General features: G+C 39.4%; 4 long non-coding RNA genes across 4 annotated transcripts; all 4 read right to left on the bottom strand.

Annotated features, from left to right (window-relative positions):
• Positions 1 to 1,978: 1,978 nt before the first annotated feature.
• LOC121779397 lies at positions 1,979 to 3,615 on the bottom strand. The gene is made up of 2 exons (XR_006045804.1): positions 2,637 to 3,615; positions 1,979 to 2,435 (listed from the first exon to the last, which is right to left on the bottom strand). It is a non-coding gene; the product is annotated as an uncharacterized LOC121779397 (long non-coding RNA).
• A 3,873-nt stretch (positions 3,616 to 7,488) lies between these two features.
• LOC121779398 lies at positions 7,489 to 9,125 on the bottom strand. Its single transcript, XR_006045805.1, has 2 exons — positions 8,147 to 9,125; positions 7,489 to 7,945 (listed from the first exon to the last, which is right to left on the bottom strand). It is a non-coding gene; the product is annotated as an uncharacterized LOC121779398 (long non-coding RNA).
• Positions 9,126 to 13,000: 3,875 nt separating this feature from the next.
• LOC121779396 lies at positions 13,001 to 14,637 on the bottom strand. The gene is made up of 2 exons (XR_006045803.1): positions 13,659 to 14,637; positions 13,001 to 13,457 (listed from the first exon to the last, which is right to left on the bottom strand). It is a non-coding gene; the product is annotated as an uncharacterized LOC121779396 (long non-coding RNA).
• Positions 14,638 to 21,896: 7,259 nt separating this feature from the next.
• Positions 21,897 to 23,272, bottom strand: LOC121779395. The gene is made up of 2 exons (XR_006045802.1): positions 22,147 to 23,272; positions 21,897 to 22,048 (listed from the first exon to the last, which is right to left on the bottom strand). It is a non-coding gene; the product is annotated as an uncharacterized LOC121779395 (long non-coding RNA).
• Positions 23,273 to 24,549: the final 1,277 nt, after the last annotated feature.

Genomic DNA, 24,549 nt, shown 5'->3' with positions numbered 1-24,549 from the left:
TCGATTACCCAAGTCTAGAATCACTAGACTTGAGTTTTAAAACAAACTAACTCCTTCATGAAATTAAATGAAAGAAATGCTATTAATCATCTTGCAATTGGAATGAGAAAAGGAAATAGCCATATGACAGCAAGAACTCAAACAAAATTCATTGATTGGGAAAAAAATGGAAATCAAACGGAACTACTCAAATTCAAAAAGAACCTAAACTAATTAAACTTCATAAACAAGAGAACTAATGGAACAGTAGCTATGAATAATCTAAACACTGTTATGCAATCTGGAAGAAGAGTTTCAAAGTTGCAGGAAACAAAGCTAAATGGAAAACTAAATCAGTACTAAACTAAAATGAGAGCTGAAATTCCAAGAAATAACAGATAGCAGTAGTCGAACAAGGAAGTAAAATAAAGCAATAAAATAAGTGTCTTATGTCCCATAGTTTCTGAACTGCAGCAAAATCGTTTGCAAACAGTAGCCGGGTGAAATGAATCTTCAACAATTGTCTACGAAAATTCTCTCCATGTGGTGTAAGACGTGAATTCTGAGTGAATGTCCCCCTGAATCTGCCCTCTTCTCTCTTCTTATATGTGGCGGCTGATTCCGTAGCTACGGCAAAATATTTTTCTCGAATTTACTCTTCTGACCCTCCATCTTTTAGTAAATTGCACTTTATCTCTAAATTTGTCTTTTTCATGCTTTTTCACCCCATTTGCTCCATCTGCACTCTACTTCTATTCCTTTCATTTTCTACACCAAAACATACAAAAAGTGTATATTAAATCCAATTTAAGCTCAAAATGATCCAAAGCAAACTGCAACAAATATGGCCGATCAGTACGCTAAGCTATTAAGAGAGGTAGTGATAAAGAAGCAAAGCCTTTCAAACCACTAGAAGGGGAAGATATTACTAAACCTTCTATTTCATTGTTACTCCTCAAATTAAGGACAATAACAAGAAAAAGCCTAAACTCTTACATACTCCCTTGAAGGAAAAGATCACGAGGAAGAAGAAGCCCTTGCATCTCATAGACTCCGAGGTCTATGTCATCAAAACCGCGAATGGAAAAAACAAGTGGTGGAAGAAAATATACAACAAGCTAGTTCCATTTGCGTTGTGCAAGACAAGGGTCGTTAGTCCATCCACTTAGACAGGTCACTTCTTGTCGAGCTAACGACTTAAAACAAAAGCGCTTGTTGGGAGGCAACCCAATATTTTTTTTATTTATTTTCGTTTTCTTGGTTTTTCCTTTTTCCATAATTTTCGTGCACTATGCACACACAAAAAACAATTAATAAAATAAAAAATAAAATCCTTAGCGGTCGCTGACTTTTTATGTGTGCAGGAACAGGTTTGGGCCTAAGGCGAGCCTAGGGAAGATGCAGCAGCCCAGTGGAGATGCGTCGTTTTACACAGACCTCCCAGCGGTCGCTGGCGAAGATGCAGTGACGCGAATCAGTTTATAAAAGGTGAGTTTTCTCACCCTTTTCTCCACCACATTCACAAATTCTTCCTTGCACATGACCCTTACTCTTTAAACTCACCAATTCTCTTACAAATTCACACACCCACTGTAACGCCCCGTTTTTCCAAACCTAATTTGTGAACCCTAAAATACTTGCATTTAATGCAATTAATATTGCAAGGGTCCGTGAATTAATTGTTGAGTGGAATTTGTCGCTGGACTAGAAATTGAGAAATATATTAATATGCGGATTAAAATAATTCATTTCCGTGAGGAATATATATATTGGACTCAATTCGTGAGCTAGATTGAAGAAATTGAATAAATAATATAAAAAATTCAGTCCGTGATAAATAAATTGTGGACTGCTCAATTTAAAATAAAATACAATGGACTATGAATTAAATTAATCTAATTAAATATACTCCATGTCGATTTGGTCATCAATCCATATTAATTCAAATATTAAATAAAGAGTCTGCAGATATATTCCTCCTCCGTGATCTGCAAATAAATACCAAATAAATTCAATTTAATTCAAAAAAGAAGAATTCGAAATTTCCCCTCAATCCACGATGGAAACCGTTTCTTCCCTCACCCCTAAATATCTCCCATATTTTTAACCACCCTCCATCTATATTAACTCTTCACATCAGTTTCTTTCTTCTGATCGGTCTCTGCAGCAAGAAAAACACAAACTCATTCTTCTCAACTTCAATTCAAGGTAATTCTAATGGAGTTCCCTTTATTTTTCATGATTCAAACCAACTCATTAAATCTTCTTCCGGCAGAAATCGAGAACCAAATTCGAGAGAGGGAGCTGCCGGTTGTTCTTTCGGAATCTGTTCAAGGTATTCTTCCTACCCAATTTTAAAACGAGAATTTTTGCATTCTGCTTCCACACATAACTCAATCAACAATCAAAACCAATCGGACATCACAAATTGAAACCCCCTTGCTGCGAATTGAAAACTGAAACGAAACAAAATTTGTAAGAAAACACAATTGATGCAGATTAAAATGAAAAATACCGCCAGCATGCAATTACGCGTAGTCAATAATTTAGTGAGTTAATATTGTTAGAATTTAGATCAAAGTCAGTAGCAAATGTTGGAAAATACAATAAAGAGAGAGACCAAGGATTTGAATGTGGATAGAGAGAGAGATCAGTACGCTCGGTGTCAGCAGAAGTGGCGGCCCGGCTGGATCGTCTGACGGTGAAGGCGGACCTGCGGGTGTGACAGCGGCATAGCAGCTTCGTGAGGAAAGTGAACGCGGCGGAGCGCAGAGACGATCCGTTCTCGCCGACGTGCGTGCTGCCGCTGGAGATCGACGACGAGTCGGACGAAGGCTTCATCGTTGCGGAGAATCCGAGATTCAGCGACGGCAGCAGAAATCAGTGGCGCTGAGCGACGGTGTGGACGCGGCCAGCAGCAGCTGTTTCCGGTGGGTCGGCGGCAGAATTTCTCCACTCCGACGGCAGCAGCGACGTCGTGCAAAGGAGGTGGGCGAAGCCTGACCCGGCGACTGCGTCGACCGCACCGTGGCGGCGGTGGCTGGACGACGAGGACGAATCGATGACGGATTGAGAATTGCTCCAATTTTGTCGAGATAGAGAGAATTAGAGAGATGGGGAGAGAGGAGTGTGAGGTGTAAAGGAGATGTTTGAATGGACTTGGGTTTCATTAACTGACATTGGTTGAATTATTAAAGTATGGGCTCCATTTAATTGTTTGGGCTTTAAAATTTTAAATTGGAGATATAAGGTGGGGAAATAGGGAAGTTTTGGGCCGATAATTAATCATGACGAATATTTAATTAAATTCCGGAATAATTTTTGAAGTATGAATAATTTATCCCAAGTCCGGAATATATATTTTTCTTAACAATAGGGAAATAGTTGCGATGATTCAGTTATGCGCTTGAATAAATTTTGGGAATTTATTTGACATCGTGGTGGAAAATACGAGGACCCAACGGAGGAATTATGGGAGCAAGCGGCCGCCGAATAATTGAAAAACGAGAGATAAATAACTTTAGTTAGGAGGCATGCATTTTTTATCTATTTATTTGAAAAGTGTGTTGATTTATGTACTATCTAAATGTTAAAGGTGAATCATCGCAAGTGAATCGTGATACTAAGGAGAAGAAAGTACTTGAGAATTAAGCAGTCGAGGTGGGCTTTCTTTTACTAAACTCTTTTACGCTTTCAAAAGTATATTATGGTGGAATAAGGGTGGTTTAAATTGTTATGTCATGTCATGTTTGTTTTGATGTTGAGATTGTTGTCTGATGCCTAGTTTGTGAGTTCGCTCCATTAGGCTATAGGGCTATGTTGAGATTGTTGCCTGATGCCAAGTTTGTGACAACCACGGTTTCTCTGTGGACCATCAAGTAGGTATTTTATATAATGGATTTACTGAAAAAATTGTTGTTATGTTGGATTCAGGGGCTGATGGAGGATTCCTAAAGAAGAGCGGACCAAACGTCATGGCGGTCATTGAAGAGTTCGCTGCCAATAGCAAAGGATGGTCAAAAGAGAGGCACAACTCAAGGAGAGTGACAACCATTAAAGAGGCCGAGCAGAGTTCCTTTGCTAAGGAGTTGGCAAAGCTAAGAGTTAGAGTGGATAAGATGGACACATCTAAGAGAGAGGATCCAATTCCGCCTACCTTAGTCATTGCTCTTTCCCAAACAGACGTCCCTCCTTCCTCCTTCTCCTACTGAGGACGTCAACTATGTCCAAAATGGGGGTGGTCCAAATAGGTCATACAATAATAATTATCTCCCTAGTCAGGGAGTGGTAATTTTAATAATTATAATGGAAATCGCACCCATCCCAACCTCACATATTCTAACAATAATTTTCTTCAACCTCTTGTAGGATTTAATGTGAGCAAAGGGGGACTAGTAGAGCCACTAAAAAAGGAGAAGTATGAGCAAGGGATCTTGAAGATCTTGGAAGTACTAGTGGAAGATAGAAAAGCCAACGAAACCAAGATTGGATTCGTAGAAGCAAAGTTGAACAACCTTGAGGTGGGAATGAACACCATTGCCTCCACTATCTCGATCATTATAACTCAAATGGACCAAGTCCAAAAGAAGGCAGAGGAGGAAAGGGCCAAATCAGCAGCACGGGTCGCTGAGATCAACAAAAAGTGGGTTGCAAAGAAGCCAAAGGATGAAGCCAGCACCTTAGGGATGAAATCTGGAGACTGTGCAAGACTTCTGGACAAGCTGCAGCGGGCCGCTGGCGGAGATTCAATAGCAGCCGATTCCTAATAGCCAAAGAGGAAGTTTAAACTTGAAGAACAATTCAAACACTTTTTAAATATGTTATGCAAAGTTCATACTAACCTTCCTTTTATTGATACCTTGCAGGAAATCCCTAGGTACGTGAAGACAGGGTTTCCTTACTTCAACAAGATTTATAATTTTCCCACTTTTGCAACTAATATTACAAAGTATAGCGGCACGAGAGGGGTCAAACCACAGAGACTAGGGACCTAGTCGAGATCGTTTATATGACACGGGGTTGTCGGTGTTAGCCACCACGCCTTAGAGTTTTGATCATGGATCTAAATACTAAAGTGGGAAACTTTAAAAGCATGGAAACTGAGCTTGAGAGCTTAAGCTAATCTAATGGAAGAGAGCTTTGAAAGCTTCAAGAGAACATAATGAGCTAGAGACATAGACTTGGATGGAAATTCCTAAACTAATGGCAACTTGAAACAAACATTTGCCTGAAATCATTTTGAAAGATTGAGTTTGAAGTTTGCTGAGATTGTTTTGAGCACTAAGAAAGGGAATGAAATGAGATTTGTTGCACTAACTAATAGGCTTAACCTACGAAGAGAGAGACTACTACTAAATTGGACCAACAATTCGTACGCAAACTAAGGCCTCAAACAAGATTAAGAAAATTGCATTTTAATCTACTGGACTAGAGAAGATTAAATAGCTACATCCCCTTCTAAAGAACACTTTAACTAGAAATTAAATAAACACTAAACTAAAGTAAACTCCATCATAACATGTGGAACAGAATCTCGATTACCCAAGTCTAGAATCACTAGACTTGAGTTTTAAAACAAACTAACTCCTTCATGAAATTAAATGAAAGAAATGCTATTAATCATCTTGCAATTGGAATGAGAAAAGGAAATAGCCATATGACAGCAAGAACTCAAACAAAATTCATTGATTGGGAAAAAAATGGAAATCAAACGGAACTACTCAAATTCAAAAAGAACCTAAACTAATTAAACTTCATAAACAAGAGAACTAATGGAACAGTAGCTATGAATAATCTAAACACTGTTATGCAATCTGGAAGAAGAGTTTCAAAGTTGCAGGAAACAAAGCTAAATGGAAAACTAAATCAGTACTAAACTAAAATGAGAGCTGAAATTCCAAGAAATAACAGATAGCAGTAGTCGAACAAGGAAGTAAAATAAAGCAATAAAATAAGTGTCTTATGTCCCATAGTTTCTGAACTGCAGCAAAATCGTTTGCAAACAGTAGCCGGGTGAAATGAATCTTCAACAATTGTCTACGAAAATTCTCTCCATGTGGTGTAAGACGTGAATTCTGAGTGAATGTCCCCCTGAATCTGCCCTCTTCTCTCTTCTTATATGTGGCGGCTGATTCCGTAGCTACGGCAAAATATTTTTCTCGAATTTACTCTTCTGACCCTCCATCTTTTAGTAAATTGCACTTTATCTCTAAATTTGTCTTTTTCATGCTTTTTCACCCCATTTGCTCCATCTGCACTCTACTTCTATTCCTTTCATTTTCTACACCAAAACATACAAAAAGTGTATATTAAATCCAATTTAAGCTCAAAATGATCCAAAGCAAACTGCAACAAATATGGCCGATCAGTACGCTAAGCTATTAAGAGAGGTAGTGATAAAGAAGCAAAGCCTTTCAAACCACTAGAAGGGGAAGATATTACTAAACCTTCTATTTCATTGTTACTCCTCAAATTAAGGACAATAACAAGAAAAAGCCTAAACTCTTACATACTCCCTTGAAGGAAAAGATCACGAGGAAGAAGAAGCCCTTGCATCTCATAGACTCCGAGGTCTATGTCATCAAAACCGCGAATGGAAAAAACAAGTGGTGGAAGAAAATATACAACAAGCTAGTTCCATTTGCGTTGTGCAAGACAAGGGTCGTTAGTCCATCCACTTAGACAGGTCACTTCTTGTCGAGCTAACGACTTAAAACAAAAGCGCTTGTTGGGAGGCAACCCAATATTTTTTTTATTTATTTTCGTTTTCTTGGTTTTTCCTTTTTCCATAATTTTCGTGCACTATGCACACACAAAAAACAATTAATAAAATAAAAAATAAAATCCTTAGCGGTCGCTGACTTTTTATGTGTGCAGGAACAGGTTTGGGCCTAAGGCGAGCCTAGGGAAGATGCAGCAGCCCAGTGGAGATGCGTCGTTTTACACAGACCTCCCAGCGGTCGCTGGCGAAGATGCAGTGACGCGAATCAGTTTATAAAAGGTGAGTTTTCTCACCCTTTTCTCCACCACATTCACAAATTCTTCCTTGCACATGACCCTTACTCTTTAAACTCACCAATTCTCTTACAAATTCACACACCCACTGTAACGCCCCGTTTTTCCAAACCTAATTTGTGAACCCTAAAATACTTGCATTTAATGCAATTAATATTGCAAGGGTCCGTGAATTAATTGTTGAGTGGAATTTGTCGCTGGACTAGAAATTGAGAAATATATTAATATGCGGATTAAAATAATTCATTTCCGTGAGGAATATATATTGGACTCAATTCGTGAGCTAGATTGAAGAAATTGAATAAATAATATAAAAAATTCAGTCCGTGATAAATAAATTGTGGACTGCTCAATTTAAAATAAAATACAATGGACTATGAATTAAATTAATCTAATTAAATATACTCCATGTCGATTTGGTCATCAATCCATATTAATTCAAATATTAAATAAAGAGTCTGCAGATATATTCCTCCTCCGTGATCTGCAAATAAATACCAAATAAATTCAATTTAATTCAAAAAAGAAGAATTCGAAATTTCCCCTCAATCCACGATGGAAACCGTTTCTTCCCTCACCCCTAAATATCTCCCATATTTTTAACCACCCTCCATCTATATTAACTCTTCACATCAGTTTCTTTCTTCTGATCGGTCTCTGCAGCAAGAAAAACACAAACTCATTCTTCTCAACTTCAATTCAAGGTAATTCTAATGGAGTTCCCTTTATTTTTCATGATTCAAACCAACTCATTAAATCTTCTTCCGGCAGAAATCGAGAACCAAATTCGAGAGAGGGAGCTGCCGGTTGTTCTTTCGGAATCTGTTCAAGGTATTCTTCCTACCCAATTTTAAAACGAGAATTTTTGCATTCTGCTTCCACACATAACTCAATCAACAATCAAAACCAATCGGACATCACAAATTGAAACCCCCTTGCTGCGAATTGAAAACTGAAACGAAACAAAATTTGTAAGAAAACACAATTGATGCAGATTAAAATGAAAAATACCGCCAGCATGCAATTACGCGTAGTCAATAATTTAGTGAGTTAATATTGTTAGAATTTAGATCAAAGTCAGTAGCAAATGTTGGAAAATACAATAAAGAGAGAGACCAAGGATTTGAATGTGGATAGAGAGAGAGATCAGTACGCTCGGTGTCAGCAGAAGTGGCGGCCCGGCTGGATCGTCTGACGGTGAAGGCGGACCTGCGGGTGTGACAGCGGCATAGCAGCTTCGTGAGGAAAGTGAACGCGGCGGAGCGCAGAGACGATCCGTTCTCGCCGACGTGCGTGCTGCCGCTGGAGATCGACGACGAGTCGGACGAAGGCTTCATCGTTGCGGAGAATCCGAGATTCAGCGACGGCAGCAGAAATCAGTGGCGCTGAGCGACGGTGTGGACGCGGCCAGCAGCAGCTGTTTCCGGTGGGTCGGCGGCAGAATTTCTCCACTCCGACGGCAGCAGCGACGTCGTGCAAAGGAGGTGGGCGAAGCCTGACCCGGCGACTGCGTCGACCGCACCGTGGCGGCGGTGGCTGGACGACGAGGACGAATCGATGACGGATTGAGAATTGCTCCAATTTTGTCGAGATAGAGAGAATTAGAGAGATGGGGAGAGAGGAGTGTGAGGTGTAAAGGAGATGTTTGAATGGACTTGGGTTTCATTAACTGACATTGGTTGAATTATTAAAGTATGGGCTCCATTTAATTGTTTGGGCTTTAAAATTTTAAATTGGAGATATAAGGTGGGGAAATAGGGAAGTTTTGGGCCGATAATTAATCATGACGAATATTTAATTAAATTCCGGAATAATTTTTGAAGTATGAATAATTTATCCCAAGTCCGGAATATATATTTTTCTTAACAATAGGGAAATAGTTGCGATGATTCAGTTATGCGCTTGAATAAATTTTGGGAATTTATTTGACATCGTGGTGGAAAATACGAGGACCCAACGGAGGAATTATGGGAGCAAGCGGCCGCCGAATAATTGAAAAACGAGAGATAAATAACTTTAGTTAGGAGGCATGCATTTTTTATCTATTTATTTGAAAAGTGTGTTGATTTATGTACTATCTAAATGTTAAAGGTGAATCATCGCAAGTGAATCGTGATACTAAGGAGAAGAAAGTACTTGAGAATTAAGCAGTCGAGGTGGGCTTTCTTTTACTAAACTCTTTTACGCTTTCAAAAGTATATTATGGTGGAATAAGGGTGGTTTAAATTGTTATGTCATGTCATGTTTGTTTTGATGTTGAGATTGTTGTCTGATGCCTAGTTTGTGAGTTCGCTCCATTAGGCTATAGGGCTATGTTGAGATTGTTGCCTGATGCCAAGTTTGTGACAACCACGGTTTCTCTGTGGACCATCAAGTAGGTATTTTATATAATGGATTTACTGAAAAAATTGTTGTTATGTTGGATTCAGGGGCTGATGGAGGATTCCTAAAGAAGAGCGGACCAAACGTCATGGCGGTCATTGAAGAGTTCGCTGCCAATAGCAAAGGATGGTCAAAAGAGAGGCACAACTCAAGGAGAGTGACAACCATTAAAGAGGCCGAGCAGAGTTCCTTTGCTAAGGAGTTGGCAAAGCTAAGAGTTAGAGTGGATAAGATGGACACATCTAAGAGAGAGGATCCAATTCCGCCTACCTTAGTCATTGCTCTTTCCCAAACAGACGTCCCTCCTTCCTCCTTCTCCTACTGAGGACGTCAACTATGTCCAAAATGGGGGTGGTCCAAATAGGTCATACAATAATAATTATCTCCCTAGTCAGGGAGTGGTAATTTTAATAATTATAATGGAAATCGCACCCATCCCAACCTCACATATTCTAACAATAATTTTCTTCAACCTCTTGTAGGATTTAATGTGAGCAAAGGGGGACTAGTAGAGCCACTAAAAAAGGAGAAGTATGAGCAAGGGATCTTGAAGATCTTGGAAGTACTAGTGGAAGATAGAAAAGCCAACGAAACCAAGATTGGATTCGTAGAAGCAAAGTTGAACAACCTTGAGGTGGGAATGAACACCATTGCCTCCACTATCTCGATCATTATAACTCAAATGGACCAAGTCCAAAAGAAGGCAGAGGAGGAAAGGGCCAAATCAGCAGCACGGGTCGCTGAGATCAACAAAAAGTGGGTTGCAAAGAAGCCAAAGGATGAAGCCAGCACCTTAGGGATGAAATCTGGAGACTGTGCAAGACTTCTGGACAAGCTGCAGCGGGCCGCTGGCGGAGATTCAATAGCAGCCGATTCCTAATAGCCAAAGAGGAAGTTTAAACTTGAAGAACAATTCAAACACTTTTTAAATATGTTATGCAAAGTTCATACTAACCTTCCTTTTATTGATACCTTGCAGGAAATCCCTAGGTACGTGAAGACAGGGTTTCCTTACTTCAACAAGATTTATAATTTTCCCACTTTTGCAACTAATATTACAAAGTATAGCGGCACGAGAGGGGTCAAACCACAGAGACTAGGGACCTAGTCGAGATCGTTTATATGACACGGGGTTGTCGGTGTTAGCCACCACGCCTTAGAGTTTTGATCATGGATCTAAATACTAAAGTGGGAAACTTTAAAAGCATGGAAACTGAGCTTGAGAGCTTAAGCTAATCTAATGGAAGAGAGCTTTGAAAGCTTCAAGAGAACATAATGAGCTAGAGACATAGACTTGGATGGAAATTCCTAAACTAATGGCAACTTGAAACAAACATTTGCCTGAAATCATTTTGAAAGATTGAGTTTGAAGTTTGCTGAGATTGTTTTGAGCACTAAGAAAGGGAATGAAATGAGATTTGTTGCACTAACTAATAGGCTTAACCTACGAAGAGAGAGACTACTACTAAATTGGACCAACAATTCGTACGCAAACTAAGGCCTCAAACAAGATTAAGAAAATTGCATTTTAATCTACTGGACTAGAGAAGATTAAATAGCTACATCCCCTTCTAAAGAACACTTTAACTAGAAATTAAATAAACACTAAACTAAAGTAAACTCCATCATAACATGTGGAACAGAATCTCGATTACCCAAGTCTAGAATCACTAGACTTGAGTTTTAAAACAAACTAACTCCTTCATGAAATTAAATGAAAGAAATGCTATTAATCATCTTGCAATTGGAATGAGAAAAGGAAATAGCCATATGACAGCAAGAACTCAAACAAAATTCATTGATTGGGAAAAAAATGGAAATCAAACGGAACTACTCAAATTCAAAAAGAACCTAAACTAATTAAACTTCATAAACAAGAGAACTAATGGAACAGTAGCTATGAATAATCTAAACACTGTTATGCAATCTGGAAGAAGAGTTTCAAAGTTGCAGGAAACAAAGCTAAATGGAAAACTAAATCAGTACTAAACTAAAATGAGAGCTGAAATTCCAAGAAATAACAGATAGCAGTAGTCGAACAAGGAAGTAAAATAAAGCAATAAAATAAGTGTCTTATGTCCCATAGTTTCTGAACTGCAGCAAAATCGTTTGCAAACAGTAGCCGGGTGAAATGAATCTTCAACAATTGTCTACGAAAATTCTCTCCATGTGGTGTAAGACGTGAATTCTGAGTGAATGTCCCCCTGAATCTGCCCTCTTCTCTCTTCTTATATGTGGCGGCTGATTCCGTAGCTACGGCAAAATATTTTTCTCGAATTTACTCTTCTGACCCTCCATCTTTTAGTAAATTGCACTTTATCTCTAAATTTGTCTTTTTCATGCTTTTTCACCCCATTTGCTCCATCTGCACTCTACTTCTATTCCTTTCATTTTCTACACCAAAACATACAAAAAGTGTATATTAAATCCAATTTAAGCTCAAAATGATCCAAAGCAAACTGCAACAAATATGGCCGATCAGTACGCTAAGCTATTAAGAGAGGTAGTGATAAAGAAGCAAAGCCTTTCAAACCACTAGAAGGGGAAGATATTACTAAACCTTCTATTTCATTGTTACTCCTCAAATTAAGGACAATAACAAGAAAAAGCCTAAACTCTTACATACTCCCTTGAAGGAAAAGATCACGAGGAAGAAGAAGCCCTTGCATCTCATAGACTCCGAGGTCTATGTCATCAAAACCGCGAATGGAAAAAACAAGTGGTGGAAGAAAATATACAACAAGCTAGTTCCATTTGCGTTGTGCAAGACAAGGGTCGTTAGTCCATCCACTTAGACAGGTCACTTCTTGTCGAGCTAACGACTTAAAACAAAAGCGCTTGTTGGGAGGCAACCCAATATTTTTTTTATTTATTTTCGTTTTCTTGGTTTTTCCTTTTTCCATAATTTTCGTGCACTATGCACACACAAAAAACAATTAATAAAATAAAAAATAAAATCCTTAGCGGTCGCTGACTTTTTATGTGTGCAGGAACAGGTTTGGGCCTAAGGCGAGCCTAGGGAAGATGCAGCAGCCCAGTGGAGATGCGTCGTTTTACACAGACCTCCCAGCGGTCGCTGGCGAAGATGCAGTGACGCGAATCAGTTTATAAAAGGTGAGTTTTCTCACCCTTTTCTCCACCACATTCACAAATTCTTCCTTGCACATGACCCTTACTCTTTAAACTCACCAATTCTCTTACAAATTCACACACCCACTGTAACGCCCCGTTTTTCCAAACCTAATTTGTGAACCCTAAAATACTTGCATTTAATGCAATTAATATTGCAAGGGTCCGTGAATTAATTGTTGAGTGGAATTTGTCGCTGGACTAGAAATTGAGAAATATATTAATATGCGGATTAAAATAATTCATTTCCGTGAGGAATATATATATTGGACTCAATTCGTGAGCTAGATTGAAGAAATTGAATAAATAATATAAAAAATTCAGTCCGTGATAAATAAATTGTGGACTGCTCAATTTAAAATAAAATACAATGGACTATGAATTAAATTAATCTAATTAAATATACTCCATGTCGATTTGGTCATCAATCCATATTAATTCAAATATTAAATAAAGAGTCTGCAGATATATTCCTCCTCCGTGATCTGCAAATAAATACCAAATAAATTCAATTTAATTCAAAAAAGAAGAATTCGAAATTTCCCCTCAATCCACGATGGAAACCGTTTCTTCCCTCACCCCTAAATATCTCCCATATTTTTAACCACCCTCCATCTATATTAACTCTTCACATCAGTTTCTTTCTTCTGATCGGTCTCTGCAGCAAGAAAAACACAAACTCATTCTTCTCAACTTCAATTCAAGGTAATTCTAATGGAGTTCCCTTTATTTTTCATGATTCAAACCAACTCATTAAATCTTCTTCCGGCAGAAATCGAGAACCAAATTCGAGAGAGGGAGCTGCCGGTTGTTCTTTCGGAATCTGTTCAAGGTATTCTTCCTACCCAATTTTAAAACGAGAATTTTTGCATTCTGCTTCCACACATAACTCAATCAACAATCAAAACCAATCGGACATCACAAATTGAAACCCCCTTGCTGCGAATTGAAAACTGAAACGAAACAAAATTTGTAAGAAAACACAATTGATGCAGATTAAAATGAAAAATACCGCCAGCATGCAATTACGCGTAGTCAATAATTTAGTGAGTTAATATTGTTAGAATTTAGATCAAAGTCAGTAGCAAATGTTGGAAAATACAATAAAGAGAGAGACCAAGGATTTGAATGTGGATAGAGAGAGAGATCAGTACGCTCGGTGTCAGCAGAAGTGGCGGCCCGGCTGGATCGTCTGACGGTGAAGGCGGACCTGCGGGTGTGACAGCGGCATAGCAGCTTCGTGAGGAAAGTGAACGCGGCGGAGCGCAGAGACGATCCGTTCTCGCCGACGTGCGTGCTGCCGCTGGAGATCGACGACGAGTCGGACGAAGGCTTCATCGTTGCGGAGAATCCGAGATTCAGCGACGGCAGCAGAAATCAGTGGCGCTGAGCGACGGTGTGGACGCGGCCAGCAGCAGCTGTTTCCGGTGGGTCGGCGGCAGAATTTCTCCACTCCGACGGCAGCAGCGACGTCGTGCAAAGGAGGTGGGCGAAGCCTGACCCGGCGACTGCGTCGACCGCACCGTGGCGGCGGTGGCTGGACGACGAGGACGAATCGATGACGGATTGAGAATTGCTCCAATTTTGTCGAGATAGAGAGAATTAGAGAGATGGGGAGAGAGGAGTGTGAGGTGTAAAGGAGATGTTTGAATGGACTTGGGTTTCATTAACTGACATTGGTTGAATTATTAAAGTATGGGCTCCATTTAATTGTTTGGGCTTTAAAATTTTAAATTGGAGATATAAGGTGGGGAAATAGGGAAGTTTTGGGCCGATAATTAATCATGACGAATATTTAATTAAATTCCGGAATAATTTTTGAAGTATGAATAATTTATCCCAAGTCCGGAATATATATTTTTCTTAACAATAGGGAAATAGTTGCGATGATTCAGTTATGCGCTTGAATAAATTTTGGGAATTTATTTGACATCGTGGTGGAAAATACGAGGACCCAACGGAGGAATTATGGGAGCAAGCGGCCGCCGAATAATTGAAAAACGAGAGATAAATAACTTTAGTTAGGAGGCATGCATTTTTTATCTATTTATTTGAAAAGTGTGTTGATTTATGTACTATCTAAATGTTAAAGGTGAATCATCGCAAGTGAATCGTGATACTAAGGAGAAGAAAGTACTTGAGAATTAAGCAGTCGAGGTGGGCTTTCTTTTACTAAACTCTTTTACGCTTTCAAAAGTATATTATGGTGGAATAAGGGTGGTTTAAATTGTTATGTCATGTCATGTTTGTTTTGATGTTGAGATTGTTGTCTGATGCCTAGTTTGTGAGTTCGCTCCATTAGGCTATAGGGCTATGTTGAGATTGTTGCCTGATGCCAAGTTTGTGAGTTCGCTCCATTAGGCTATAGGGCTATGATAAACGAATTCGGGTCTGAGTAGGGCCGCAAACCCTATCAGGCTAGTGTACACAGGTGGGATCGTGAGCCGTCCTTGCTAGTCATCCGGTCTCGTGGGCGAATAGTGTGGCCACACTTTCGTCGCACTATGGAAAGAGGATGTGATTGAATGATTGTTGAGAAAGTGGGGAGATTGTTTTGACTGGCCAGTCTATGAAATTGTTTTGTGATACTCGATGAGATTTCTTTTCTAAATGTAAAACTCGAGTTCACTATGGTATGGATGACATAACTTTCATCAAATATTTTCGGCATAAGCCCACTGAGTATATTAAGTACTCAGCCCTGCATGTGTTTTCCTTATGTGCAGGTTGAGCGGCGACGAGCAATTAGTGGTGTTGAGCGGCGATGTGCAACTTTGAACCTAATTATTTGGATAATGTCAAACTCTTGGCCCCTTTTAATTAAATATTAATTATTGGTCAAACTCTTTATTGAAACCCTAGTTTCCTTCGTCTGTTTATTAAGTTCTTTTAATCACGATCGCCCGTATTTATTAACCCTAAAGGGCGGTCGTGACAGTTTGGTATCAGAGCCTCAGTTTCTTTCCGCTCTGGACCCAAGAGTCTTTTGAGTCAAAATCTATTATTGTATTAATTGACTAAGGTATAAACATCGACGGCTCAACACCACAACTCGTCACGCCCAACCGCGATGAAAGAGGTAGTATATTTTTGTGAGAAAAACTTTTATGAGAAAGCTTTGGAGAAAGGAAGATGAGAAAAATTTTGAGAAAGAGATGAGAAAATTTTAATAAGAACGAGGAAGTAGAATCTTTCCATGAGTGATCAATTTCAAGTTGAGAAGAGTATTTGCTGATGTTTGAAAAAAGAGCAAGTTGTGAAGAGGAACGATGGATTGTTTGTTTTACATGAAAGATGAAAGTGGATGTTCAAGTATGTTTTGAGTTTTGAGTCAAAAGTTTTACTCTAAAGTTGAAAGTGAGACGCGAAAGTTTGAGGAAAGTGTGAGACTTTGAAGAAAATTTTATTTCAAAAATTTTGATTGTTAACGTAAAGTGTGAAAGTGTTTTGCTTTGAGATGTGAAATTGTTGTGTGTTATAATATTTGTATATCTGGAGTATGCATGACTTTTAATGTGATAGTTTTATCTACGAAATGATAAATGTGTTGTGAACTTAGAGTGCCTAAGATGTAGGCCTAGTTGACTGTGCGAACTGTATTTCTAAGTTGAAAACTTACCTATTGTTTTTCAGAGCAATGAAAAGGAACGAGAATCTGAAAGATGGGGCAAACCCCTATTTTGTCAAGATACGAGGCAAGTAGATCAAGAGTGGGGATGGAGGTCGGTGGACCATGGAATTTTTTTTTCTATTTCTATTTCTTGGAATGATGCGAACTGTTGGAGCAAGCTTAATGTGTGAAACACGTATTAATTGATGGTCTATTGAAGTTGAAGTATGAAGTATATTATGAAATTGTTGGAGAGAGTGAAATATGACGATATGAACTTTGTATGCGAACATAGAGTGCCTAAGAAGTATGTTAGATTGAAAGATATCGAATTTAGTTGTTGACAACTGCAATATCATTTTTCCGAGTGATAGGACAAATGGAAATATGTGGTGTGAACTCAAACTTTATTGAATGATTACAAATTCAGTATTGTTTTTCCCTGAATGACAAGAACAAGGAGAATATGAAAAGACGTAGTATATGATAAAGAGTTTGAGAAAAGAAGAAGTGCAAATTGAAGAGATGTTCCAAATGAGAAAACGTTCGAGGCAAGAAGAGATGCGAAATGATGTAATCCTACAATGGAGGTAGAGATCATACCTGCGATCTAATAAGATAAATCCAATCTTATGTCAAAAGTGGCGATGCGACGAAACGATCGTTATAGCAGGTTGAGGAGCGCAAGTATAACTACAACGTTTCAAGAGAATGACTGTTATTACGTGCAAAGAATATTATGAAGATATGACTTTCAACTACTGTTATTAGTTGTAATGACACGATGAATCTCAACTTGGAGTCCAAGGTTTCTTAGAATGATATTACCATGTTCAGGCTCGCGAAAAATGGACTAGGGAGTGTGTCCCTCGTAGCTAGAATGAATGATTTTAAATAAACAGTACTTACTTGGATTCTAAATTCTTTTCGATATATATTGAATAACCTGAGCCCTTGTCCATTTAAACGCCTTGGTTGACTCATGCTTTGCAAGTAACGCCCATTATATTTTTTTGCCCTATATTGAGTCTTGACTCACTTTCAGTTCTTGAAAATTAGTGCTTGCCTTTGTAACTTTGGACATCTTGATTAGTAGTCTTCTTTGATTCATCTTTCGTAAGGACCTTATGAGCTTCTGTCATTGAACTTCATTCCTAAAGTTGTTTGCAGTTAGGACCTTCAGTATGATCACATCTCCCATATATGTATCTTCAAAGGGTGGAATATTCTTCTTGGAACTTTTGTACACCTTTTTATTTTGTAACTATCCATGCGGCAAGTTCTTTCTTGCAGAAGTGAAATTCTTTTTAGCTCAGTTTCACTAAATATATTGTTTCATGCTCAATGATTTTTCTTTCTGCAACACCAAGTTAAGGCAATCGTGTTCTCTTTTTCCTTAACGTGTTCGATCTAGTTGATTTTCCTAAAAAGTTCACTTCACGTTGGTTGCAAACCTGTGAATCCATTGATGTGATATCATTATTCCATATTTTGATCTTCGTTGAACCATGATTAGTGTTGCTTCGTGGAAAATGCCTACATTTCTAAATCTTCATGCAACTGATCATTTCTGGCCATGACATGTTTGGGACATTATCCATTGATGTATGGACCTTTCAAAATTGATCGGACAACTAAATTATCTTTTTGGTAGCCTACCACAGGAATTGAGATCTATTTCAATCTCATCCTATTTTCATGACCTACCTTATGTTCTTTCAAGCTTTGTTGGGATAATCCAAACCAATTGTTGCGAGTTAGTGTGGAGATTCAAAGCAAAAGAGCTGAAATTGTAATTCTTATTTCCTTGAGTGATTTCTAAACTCTTCCAATTTAAAGACGTTTTAGCAGTGTTGTTATAATTTGAAATAAGTCCATATCCAAGTTAAGACTGTTTGACTAAATTTTGAGTTCTTGATACATATTCGGAGTTCTTGATGCAACATTGTTGGGAAAGGCAAAAGCTTGATCTTTTAAGATACATATGAGAAATAAGTTTTATAGACCGACACCCACTGAGATGATATACCAACCAGAAGTGTAGACATGACCAATAGAACGAGACGAGGAATATTTCTCATTTATGAACCGCTTGTGACGAACTAGAAATTGAATGTCTTGTTATGTACATATATATCGAGATTGAAAAAAAAATGTTAAGAAAATTTTACGCACATGGGCCTGATCGCCTTATACGGTGTAGAGATCTAGGTGAAAATAGTTGATCGATCAATACGAGGATAATGAATAAAACTAAGTGAGCAACGAGGAAAGGAGTATTTAAAGATCACTGCTACAATACGACAATTGCCGAGAAAATAAGAGTATGTTAACAAGGTGACACCATCAACAAAGAGGGAAACGTTTGAGTCAAGATATGTCGAGCATGAAAGGAATCGAAAGAAAGAACGCGTGGCATCCCCACCACCTCCTCAACCAAAGTAGAGAATTATGAACATTATTATAAGAATTTTCGCATTGGAAGAAAATGGAGGGAATGTTGGAAGAAGTTTTCAGTGATATGTTCACATCCTGATGAAGTAGACCGAAAATGAAAATGGCGAAATAAGTTGCCTTTATTATAGACATGAGATTAGGATCGTTAAGAAAAGTCATGTTGGATTACCTTTCCTGAAAAATAGACAGTCGTAGTTTACAATTGACTTGGAGCCATGATCAACCCTAAATATCTACGACAACATACAAAATGATGACTAAGGAGTTGGAAGAACTCAAGATGCAACTGCAAGAACTGTAAAACCTGGGTTTCATCAAATTCAGTGTGCCACGTTGGGGTGCACCAATACTATTTTTGAAGAAGAATGACGGAACGCTGAGAATGTGTATCAATTATAGAGAGTTGAACAAGATGACTCTCAAGAACAAATATCCACTGCCGAGGATAGATGACCTATTCGATCAACTTCGAGGAGCCGGTGTGTTCTAAAAGATGGACTTAAGGTCTGGATACCATCAATTGAGAGTCCGAAGAGAAGACATACCGAAGACTGCTTTTCACGCAAGATATGGTCACTATGAGTTTGTGGTAATGCCGTTTGGATTGACGAATGCACCTGCAGTATTCACGGATTTGATGAATCGAGTATTTCATCCATATTTGGATAGATTGGTTTTGGTCTTCCTAGATGATGTACTCGTCTACTCGAAGGATGAGAAGGAACACGAGGAACACCTGCGAATCACTTTGGAGCCGTTGAGGAGTGAGAAACTATATGCCAAATTCAGCAAGTGTGAGTTTTGGTTTAAGGAAGTGAACTTCCTTGGTCACATTGTGTCGGCAGAAGGAATTCGAGTGGATCCCGCCAAGGTTAAGGCGGTACAACAATGGAAAGCACCTTCAACACCAAACGAGATTCGGAGTTTCCTAGCTTTGGCAGGATACTACCGAAGGTTTATAGAGTGATTCTCCAAGATAGCTAGACCCATGACCCAACAACTCAAGAAGGGAGTAAAAGTCAATTGGACCTCAGAGTGTGAGGCAAGTTTCCAACTGTTGAAGGAAAAGCTAACTAGTTCACCGATTCTAGCTGTGCCAGAACCTGGAGTGAACTACGTGGTATACACAGACGCTTCGAAGGTGGGACTTGGATGTGTGTTGATGCAGAACAACAAAGTGATTGCTTATGCATCACGACAATTGAGGCCACAAGAGTTGAACTATCCAACCCACGACTTGAAGTTAGCAGCGGTAGTACACGCCTTAAAGATTTGGAGACATTACCTCTACGGAGTTCGATGCGAGATCTTTACGGACCACAAAAGTCTGAAGTATTTCTTTGAGCAGAAAGATTTGAACCTGCGGCAACGAAGATGGCTCGAGTTGGTGAAAGACTACGATTATGGCATCAACTGCCACCCCGGAAAAGCAAATGTAGTGGCAGATGCTTTGAGTCGAAAGGACCATTCCCAACTGGCTACTTTTCTCACCAAAGAAGAAAGCCTGATTCGCGAGTTCAGCAGGATGCGTTTGGAAGTGGTGAGGGCACCTGAAACAGTGGAAGCACATCACCACTTTAACTGTTGAACCCGATCTAAGGTTGAGAATCATCGAAGCACAACGGATGGATGCGAAATTGGAGGAAATTTGTGTATAAGTGCGAACCGGTGAATCTGGGAATTTTAGCGAAGAAGATGACAATGCCCTTACTTTCGAAGGAAGACTATGCTTGCTGGATAATGAGGAGCTCAAAAACGAGGTTATGAGTGAAGCGCATGAGACTCTTTACACCACCCACCCAGGAAGTACGAAAATGTATGAAGATCTGAAGAAGTCCTTTTGGTGGAATGGTATGAAGAAGGACATAGCGTCATTCGTTGAGAGATGTTTAGTCTGCCAGCATGTGAAGACTCTACCTCAACGACCGTATGGAAAGCTACAATCGCTAGAGAATCCTGAGTGGAAATGGGAGCACATCGCCATGGATTTCGTGAAGGGATTGCAGAGGACTCTGAGAGGGAACACCACTATTTGGGTAATTATAGATCGACTTACCAAGAGTGCGCACTTCATACCGATTCTTATAAGCTATGGGTCCAACAAACTAGCTCAAATTTACATAAGGGAGATAGTTCGATTGCATGGAGTCCCAGTGACTATCACGTCCGACCGTGACCCAAAATTCACCTCAAGATTTTGGATAAGTCTACGGAAAGAGCTTGGAACCAAATTGAACTTCAGCACAACATTTTACCCGCAAACCGACGGACAGTCCGAAAGAACGATCCAAACTCTCGAGGATATGTTGAGAGCCATGGTACTCGACCGAGAAGGAAGTTGGGAGGCAGCACTACCACTGGTCAGTTCGCCTACAACAATAGTTTCCTAGCAATGATAAACATGGCGTCGTATGAGGCATTATACGGAAGAAAATGTAGATCTCCGCTCTACTGGGATGAAGTTGGCGAGAGAAGAATACTTGGACCCGACGCAGTCGAAGAAATGGTGGGAGTCGTCTGGCAAATTCGTGAAAGGATAGAATAAGCTCAAGACAGACCGAAATCATACGCGGATGTCCGACTAACCGACTTACAATTTCAAGCTGGCGATAAAGTTTTCCTGAAGGTATCCCTGTCAAGACACGATTCGGCGTCAAGGGCAAATTGAAGTCTCGATTTATTGGGCCTTACGAAATTCGTGAAGGAGTGGGCCACGTTGCATATCGACTGGCGCTACCACCAAAACTCATTAATGTGCACAACATTTTTCATGTGTCGCAGTTACAAAAATACGTGTTCGACCCGGAGCATGTGATCCGTTTCGAAGAAGTCGCGTTGAATCCAAACTTGAGCTACAAGGATAGACCTCAATCTATTTTGGACCGAAAGATCCAGAATGTGAGAAATAAAACTGTAGCTTGTGTGAAAGTACTATGGGAAAATCGTGGGCATGAAGAACCCACGTGGGAGAATGAGGACAAGATGGTGGAATTGTACCCATAACTCTTTACTTGAGGGTAACAAATTTCGGGAGGAAATTTCTGTTAAGGTTGGAAGGATGTAACGCCCCGTTTTTCCAAACCTAATTTGTGAACCCTAAAATACTTGCATTTAATGCAATTAATATTGCAAGGGTCCGTGAATTAATTGTTGAGTGGAATTTGTAGTTGGACTAGAAATTGAGAAATATATTAATACGCGGATTAAAATAATTCATTTCCGTGAGGAATATATATATTGGACTCAATTCGTGAGCTAGATCGAAGAAATTGAATAAATAATATAAAAAATTCAGTCCGTGATAAATAAATTGTGGACTGCACAATTTAAAATAAAATACAATGGACTATGAATTAAATTAATCCAATTAAATATACTCCATGTCGATTTGGTCATCAATCCATATTAATTCAAATATTAAATAAAGATTCTGCAGAGATATTCCTCCTCCGTGATGAGATTTTCCTCCTCCGTGATCTGCAAATAAATACCAAATAAATTCAATTTAATTCAAAAAAGAAGAATTCGAAATTTCCCCTCAATCCACGATGGAAACCGTTTCTTCCCTCACCCACCCCTAAATCTCTCCCATATTTTTAACCACCCTCCATCTATATTAACTCTTCACATCAGTTTCTTTCTTCTGATCGGTCTCTGCAGCAAGAAAAACACAAACTCATTCTTCTCAACTTCAATTCAAGGTAATTCTAATGGAGTTCCCTTTATTTTTCATGATTCAAACCAACTCATTAAATCTTCTTCCGGCAGAAATCGAGAACCAAATTCGAGAGAGGGAGCTGCCGGTTGTTCTTTCGGAATCTGTTCAAGGTATTCTTCCTACCCAATTTTAAAACGAGAATTTTTGCATTCTGCTTCCACACATAACTCAATCAACAATCAAAACCAATCGGACATCACAAATTGAAACCCCCTTGCTGCGAATTGAAAACTGAAACGAAACAAAATTTGTAAGAAAACACAATTGATGCAGATTAAAATGAAAAATACCGCCAGCATGCAATTACGCGTAGTCAATAATTTAGTGAGTTAATATTGTTAGAATTTAGATCAAAGTCAGTAGCAAATGTTGGAAAATACAATAAAGAGAGAGACCAAGGATTTGAATGTGGATAGAGAGAGAGATCTGTACGCTCGGTGTCAGCAGAAGTGGCGGCCCGGCTGGATCGTCTGACGGTGAAGGCGGACCTGCGGGTGTGACAGCGGCATAGCAGCTTCGTGAGGAAAGTGAACGCGGCGGAGCGCAGAGACGATCCGTTCTCGCCGACGTGCGTGCTGCCGCTGGAGATCGACGACGAGTCGGACGAAGGCTTCATCGTTGCGGAGAATCCGAGATTCAGCGACGGCAGCAGAAATCAGTGGCGCTGAGCGACGGTGTGGACGCGGCCAGCAGCAGCTGTTTCCGGTGGGTCGGCGGCAGAATTTCTCCACTCCGACGGCAGCAGCGACGTCGTGCAAAGGAGGTGGGCGAAGCCTGACCCGGCGACTGCGTCGACCGCACCGTGGCGGCGGTGGCTGGACGACGAGGACGAATCGATGACGGATTGAGAATTGCTCCAATTTTGTCGAGATAGAGAGAATTAGAGAGATGGGGAGAGAGGAGTGTGAGGTGTAAAGGAGATGTTTGAATGGACTTGGGTTTCATTAACTGACATTGGTTGAATTATTAAAGTATGGGCTCCATTTAATTGTTTGGGCTTTAAAATTTTAAATTGGAGATATAAGGTGGGGAAATAGGTAAGTTTTGGCCGATAATTAATCATGACGAATATTTAATTAAATTCCGGAATAATTTTTGAAGTATGAATAATTTATCCCAAGTCCGGAATATATAATTTTCTTAACAATAGGGAAATAGTTGCGATGATTCAGTTATGCGCTTGAATAAATTTTGGGAATTTATTTGACATCGTGGTGAAAAATACGAGGAGCCAACGGAGGAATTATGGGCGCAAGCGGCCACCGAATAATTGAAAAACGAGAGATAAATAACTTTAGTTAGGAGGCATGCGTTTTTTATCTATTTATTTGAAAAGTGTGTTGATTTATGTACTATCTAAATGTTAAAGGTGAATCATCGCAAGTGAATCGTGATACTAAGGAGAAGAAAGTACTTGAGAATTAAGCAGTCGAGGTGGGCTTTCTTTTACTAAACTCTTTTACGCTTTCAAAAGTATATTATGGTGGAATAAGGGTGGTTTAAATTGTTATGTCATGCCATGTTTGTTTTGATGTTGAGATTGTTGCCTGATGCCTAGTTTGCGAGTTCGCTCCATTAGGCTATAGGGCTATGTTGAGATTGTTGCCTGATGCCTAGTTTGTGAGTTCGCTCCATTAGGCTATAGGGCTATGATAAACGAATTCGGGTCTGAGTAGGGCCGCAAACCCTATCAGGCTAGTGTACACAGGTGGGATCGTGAGCCGTCCTTGTTAGTCGGCCGGTCTCGTGGGCGAATAGTGTGGCCACACTTTTGTCGCACTATGGAAAGAGGATGTGATTGAATGATTGTTGAGAAAGTGGGGAGATTGTTTTGACTGGCCAGTCTATGAAATTGTTTTGTGATACTCGATGAGATTTCTTTTCTAAATGTAAAACTCGAGTTCACTATGGTATGGATGACATAACTTTCATCAAATGTTTTCGGCATAAGCCCACTGAGTATATTAAGTACTCAGCACTGCATGTGTTTTCCCTATGTGCATGTTGAGCGGCGACGAGCAATTGGTGGTGTTGAGCAATTTAAAATTGAAGCACGGTTTGGTTAGTTGTGAACTACGAGTGTCGTTGTGTCTCCACACATGACGTCACTCTTTCTCTTGAACGCTTCCGCTGAGACATTGTTTTTTTTCTCATCTATCTTTTAACTTTGAACCTAATTATTTGGATAATGTCAAACTCTTGGCCCCTTTTTATTAAATATTAATTATTGGTCAAACTCTTTATTGAAACCCTAGTTTCC

The sequence above is a fragment of the Salvia splendens genome, chromosome 19, assembly GCF_004379255.2.
Source record: "Salvia splendens isolate huo1 chromosome 19, SspV2, whole genome shotgun sequence".
NCBI classification, from domain to species: domain Eukaryota; kingdom Viridiplantae; phylum Streptophyta; class Magnoliopsida; order Lamiales; family Lamiaceae; genus Salvia; species Salvia splendens.
Note: the sequence above shows the minus strand (reverse complement) of the source record. Positions and strands in the feature narration are given on the sequence as shown.